The sequence below is a fragment of the Balearica regulorum genome, chromosome 3 (assembly GCF_011004875.1).
Source record: "Balearica regulorum gibbericeps isolate bBalReg1 chromosome 3, bBalReg1.pri, whole genome shotgun sequence".
Taxonomy (NCBI): domain Eukaryota; kingdom Metazoa; phylum Chordata; class Aves; order Gruiformes; family Gruidae; genus Balearica; species Balearica regulorum.
The window spans coordinates 84,865,238-84,871,252 of NC_046186.1; the positions used below are offsets into that span (position 1 = coordinate 84,865,238).

Here is a 6,015-nt window from a genome sequence, read left to right on the forward strand (position 1 = left end):
TGGTAATGTGCAAAATGCCTGTGAGTAGAGTAGGACAACAACGTGCTGGATGTGTTTTGGGGTTTTGTTCAGTTTTTTGTTTTGTGTGTTTGGTGGTTGGTTTTTTGTTGGTTGTTTTGTTGTTGTTGTTGGTTTTTTTTTTTTAATATGTAGTATCTCATCCCAATTCCTGTGAAAACAGATGCATAGCAGCATTTGGAGCTGGAACTAACGCAGCAGAAGCAGGCTGGGATTTTGCAGCGAACGACACACGACCTGTGCTATTTGACAACACCAACCTCAACAAAGTGCCTGTTGCCAGACCCAGCCTTCAAGGATCTGTGTCTGAGGTTGTTGTAGCAGTGTGTTTACACAGAAATGGATGCAAAATGTGTCGCTGCATCAGTGTGACCAGCTGTCTCCCTGCAGTGACTCAGAGAGGCGTTTCGGTTGTGTTCCAGGGTGTTTTCATTACAAAGCTTTTCACCCTTTCCCCAGGACTGAGCATTGATACCGGTGTGTGTGTGTGTTCACTAGTCTGTTCTTGCAAGGCTGGCTGAAGAGATTTTCAGGACTATTTTTCAGGGATTTGGTATCTAAAGCTCTCTGAAATATGACCCCACAAAGAAAGATAAAAAAAATCTCCCAAATCTGCAGTCAATTTTGGAAAATTGTTGATGTGTATTTTGTCAGCCCCCTGAATCCAGAGGCAATAAATGAAGGCGAGCTTGCACACAACCTGGATCAGTCTCCAGCTGCTCCTCAGCATGCATACTTGCATGCAAGGGAGAAAACTATCCAGCTTGAGACTTCTGATTATCTGAATAATCTCGGTTCAGACAGATGAAAAAAGTCTTTGCTAAGGTTGCCAGCTGCATTTTTAAAGGGCCCACCTGCTGACCCTGCTATGTCATGGAGCTGCAAAGGATTTCGAGCTCAGGCGTCATGTAGTCACGCTGCTTTTGGATCCAGAGCTTATTCACCGTGCCAGCTATGTCTTCCACAATGCAGACATCTTCTGCTCAGCTGGGACCTAGCATGGTCAGCCAGAAAATTAAGAATGTGCACTTAAATTAAATCTTTCCAAAGTGGCTGGCTGGGTACGCTCGTCTTGGAAAGTATGTTTTATTTTTATTTCTCTATAATGTAGCTCCAATTGCTAAAGTTAACAGTAAATCTTCACATCACATGGATGTTGTGAAATATAGCTTTGTGTGTGAACCCCATAATCAGTTGTTCTGATAAGTGCCATAAAATTCCATTGTATAAATGACAGAATTTAGATGGTGCATAGTAAAGGACATATGTTGAATGAGGAAGCCAGAATAAAAGAATGAATTTCTGATCATGTAATAAGTGCCAGTGATTTTAGGCAGTGCTTATAAAGAATTTGTGATACAGTGGAATATGTATGTGGAATAATGAAAAATGTTATTGAATACTTAAAGATGGTGTGATAGCAGCTTCTCAAGAGGAAAGTGAATTAAATGTGTGCTGTTGGCTTTAATTCTGACATTTAAAATTTCCTCAATGTTTTCTTTACGAAGTTTTCATAAAACACCAAAGTAAAACAAATTTTTAAACATGGTCTTATTTCCTTCACTTGTTTTATTTCCTATTTCTACTGAAACATGCTTTTTTAATTAATATTTGCAGACATGTGTGTGAGTGGGAGGAGTGTTCAAAATTATCCTCTAGTCCGCCTGATCTCAGAAGTCATTGAATTACACAAAGTGCATACATAAATAATTCTCCTGGATCTCAGAAATATCAAATACACATGATCTCTCATGCTTACTTTCCTTTACCTACCACCTTCCTGCCTCTGGAGGCAAAAGGAAATTCCATACAGATTCCAGGTCAGGGTGTGGTGATGTTTCCAGGTGATGGGCTCCTGTTGCATTTTGGAAGCACAGAGAGTATTCCTGCCTGTACAAAAATGTCTGATGATTACAGCAGCTTTAATTTTACTGAAAGTTGATGTGATTCCTTGAGCACATTTCCAGGTACCCTCATCCACCCTGCATCCAACAGAAAAAAAATTTCATAGATGGTTTTGGAAAACAAAGGTGCTGGGGAGAGGTGATTCACCTCTCCTGAATTATACACCATTTATTTGTAATTTAGGCACAAGTTTCTAATACATTTAAGGTGTAACAGATACTCCTGTATAATGTTCTTGGTTTTGTTATGTTCTGATATTTCAGCCATGGAATAATAATTTTTTATATCTGATACTGCAATATTCATTTGCAGAGCTCAAACACTGTTGCAAAGGTAAGAAGACACTGTTATTACACATTACAAATAAAACAAATTGGAGTCAAAGAGATAAGATGACCCAACAAGAAATTCTGATGGAAAAAAATGTTGAACAGTTTGTAGATCTCTTATGCAGTGCCATGACCCCTCCATTGCATCTGTCCAGAAATGACTGAATAAAGAAAACAACAGGATTAGATGCAATATTCTGTGTTTCTTTGTCTAAAATGCAGAGAGAAAAGGCAACAAATAGATACTGCTGATAACTGAAATAAGCAGATGCCTAGACATTATCATTTCTTCTAGGCATCCTGGAAGGAAAAATGCATGTTAGACAGGATGATGAAGAGGATGAACATCTTTGCAGGTTTTTAAAAAGACCAACCTTTCCATAGCATCAAAGGAAGCACAGACATGTTTATGAAAACATGAGGAAGATGGAGGCTGGTGTCATGGGATGATCAAAGGTAGGAATGAATCTCAAAGAGTGAATAAAAAATGAAAAGCAGTGAAGGACCTTGATTATTATTTTTGCACAGAAATAAGTGGATATTTTAACTGTAGTTGAATATTCTCTGTTGTCAGTCAAAAAGGAATTAGCACTCAGAATGACATTTCCAAAACTACATCCAGTGGCTTTTTTTAAGGGGTCAAGCTGACAATGAAGGGATGAAGGGGACCTGTCAGAGTTTGGTTGCTTTGTCCGCCTTCTGTTGTCATCCAGAAGAGTTGTGCCATTCCCACCATTGCATCATCCTTCTGTCCTTTGTAATGAAATTAATTCATTGATACAAAAAAGGCTTAGGGAGGGAAGATGTCACAGACTTACCATAAATTGACTACAATAGTCAATATATCTTGTATAACTTAAGTCCAGTCAGATGGTCAAAATCTTTGCTACTGGGTCCTACATCCTGATCACTCACACCTACATATTCCAGTTTTCAGTGTCTGAAACAGGTAACAAGGGAAGAGATAATTGGGAAAGAAGCTATCTACAGATTGTAGATTAAAACTACAAGACATTAAAACTTACTGTTTTCTGTAAGAAAAAAAGTTTAAAAATCTACCCAAGGGGTCCAGATACAGCTTTTTGTAATAGAAATTTTGATTGAGGAAAAAAAAAAAATTAATCAAAACCAAATGATGAAAGGGTTGATCTGGTGCTATTTTACTTAAAAATTAGTAAATTGGGAACATTTTCATGTTCCTGTGTTCCATTTTAGGTCTTAGAACAGGCTTGATCCTTAAAACTTCATTATAACAGAGGCTAAATAAACTATTTTGAACAATCTTAATGACTTTAAAACCAATGAAACAAGAAAAATGTTTCTATTTTATTGTAGAAAAAAATCTTTAGTATGAAAAAGAAGAATTTGATTCACATATTTTAGCACTCATACATCCATACTGACAAAGGCAAAGACCAATTTTACTTTTGTTTCTTTTCCCTTATTGAGACTATCCTCTTAAACTAGAGCTTAGCATCACCCTAGAGTTTATCCTACCCTTTTCCAAAATAATTTTCTCATTAGCTATGGCTGTACGGCTAAATAAATTAAGAAGTTACTACAAAAGGATATACTAAAGACAATTCAATTCAATTAATTAAGAAGATGCAACAAATGCTTGCATATGCCTAATGCTTGACCAGCTTACCATAGCATTAGTATTCTTAGGAATTTTAAGAGGATGCTAGTTTCAGTATATCAAAACAGTAACATTTCTAACATTTCACAAACAGACTTGGCTTCACAGATTTCCAGGTGTGAGACCAGTGAAATCAAGTAACCTGTGTATTAAACGATCTTCTTTCAGGTTTCTGCCACTAATTGTGCTCACTGTTTGTCTGGATTAACCACTCTTTCACACTAGTCTAAAAAGACTAATGCCCTAATAGTAAGGATTCAAGTCTTTGTTCTCTTGTCTTTTGTAACTTGAAACTGTCACCTTCAATAATATCCTTTCTTTTCTCCTTTTTGTTAAATGCAGTCAGATTATTTATATTCTGTAACATTAAGTGTTTACATACTTTAGTTTGTAAAATGTTGGAAACTAATGTTTAAACTTCTTGCTTTTTACAGATCTGAAATAATATCAACAACTCAAAGTAAACAAATACCGATTCTCCATATTTTCTATGCCTGGCAAACTGATTGGATTTTATGGAAATCTGATGGACATGGATGTACGCTTTCTTTATATCAAAAACATTTCTATAATAAAATAAATAACACACCAATAAAATTCAAAAGAAGACACAAAGACAATCAATCTTCTCAGCCTGATTCTGTAGCTGTGAATGTAATAAAAGCATGCATTAGAACTGAACGTCTCAGACAATTTTTTTTAATTGCATGAAAAAAGTCTCATGAGTCTCAAAGGAAATGGCATTACTCCTTACCTTCAAAAACTTAATGGATAGAGATTAGTTTTCAGTTTATTATTAAAAGGAGTCTTTCTGAATGTAAAACACATCTTTCAAACCTTTTAAAAAATGTGGTAAGGGAATTAGTTCCAGAAATATTGTTCTAGTTGTTTTAGGTTAGGATGACAACTATGATGGTAGTAGGAGGAGTCTGTCTTTTTCAAGCATATATCAGAAATGAAACTTGAAGTTATGTGCCTTTATAAAAGAGAAAAAAAAATTTAAAAAAAAGAGGAAGTTACAGTCAGCAAAATGCAATGGGTTTGTGTAATTCTTTGCCTACACTTCTGAGGTGTGATATAACACACTTTCGTGGAAGGTTTATTTTGACGATAACCATCAAGGCAAACAAGATAACATTGATCAGAACATGAGACTAGTAGATGTGTTTGAGGGTTCATCAAGCTCAAAATTGTGCCAGAAATACCTAAGGAAGAGCAAGCATGAGTGTAACATTTCCTTTTCCATCCTCTGTTCCCTTCTCCCAGTCTACAGGTATCCTCCAGGTGGTTTTCTGGGACTGATACAGTTTGTTAGAAGCTAGCTGTATGTCTCTCTTCCAAGTATGTGCTTAGTTTCTCCTTGAGCTACACTAAACATATTGCATCTGCAGAAATGAGTTCCTAATTTATGGCATGATAATCTGGTATAATATTGTGAACTAGCTCAGCAGAAACTTCTCCTTGCGTCTCTTCAGAAAAGTGCTCATCCTTCCTGCCATTTAGGGCTTTTGGTAACAATTCTGTTGGTCTCTATCTTATCTCAGGATATCAACTTTCTCACAGTTTCTTTCAAAAATGATGGTGACTTGAATGGGAAAATGCATCCTAGTATAAACATCATTCCAACAACCTCCTTGTCTCCTAGCACTAATCCAAATTTCAATCCTGTTGCTGTCTTCAGCACAACTGTCTTGTCCTTTTCCCTATGCATGGCTGTGAGAATGGATTCATAATTTATTGAACTGCTATCCTCAAGTTACTGTTGCAAAATACTTTCCAGGGAATCTATATCTTTCCTCTTCTACAGCTAGCCAATGTCCTTCTTCAACTTTATGTCCTGCTCCATGCTATTCATGTCACATCTCAAATTAGCTCCTAAACTAATTATGTGCAATTCCACATAAGGATGGAACTAAGTTTTGTTGATAATTTTTGTAAGGTAATGACAGACATGGACTGAGAAAAGAGAATATCCTTGTGATCAGGCATAATGTCTCATTCATCTTGGGTATGGAAGATACGGATAAACTTCAGTGTCAATTTTCCAGAATCTAGCAAAGTATGCTTACTCTTTCCTTAAAAAGTTCTAGCAACAGAAAATAGGAAGAATGAATTCCTAAATGC

General features: G+C 36.3%; 1 long non-coding RNA gene across 1 annotated transcript; it reads left to right on the forward strand.

Moving 5' to 3' along the window:
• Positions 1-2,566: 2,566 nt before the first annotated feature.
• LOC142601297 (uncharacterized) lies at positions 2,567-4,505 on the forward strand. Its single transcript, XR_012834899.1, has 3 exons — positions 2,567-2,708; positions 4,060-4,140; positions 4,326-4,505. It is a non-coding gene; the product is annotated as an uncharacterized LOC142601297 (long non-coding RNA).
• The last annotated feature ends 1,510 nt before the right edge of the window (positions 4,506-6,015 follow it).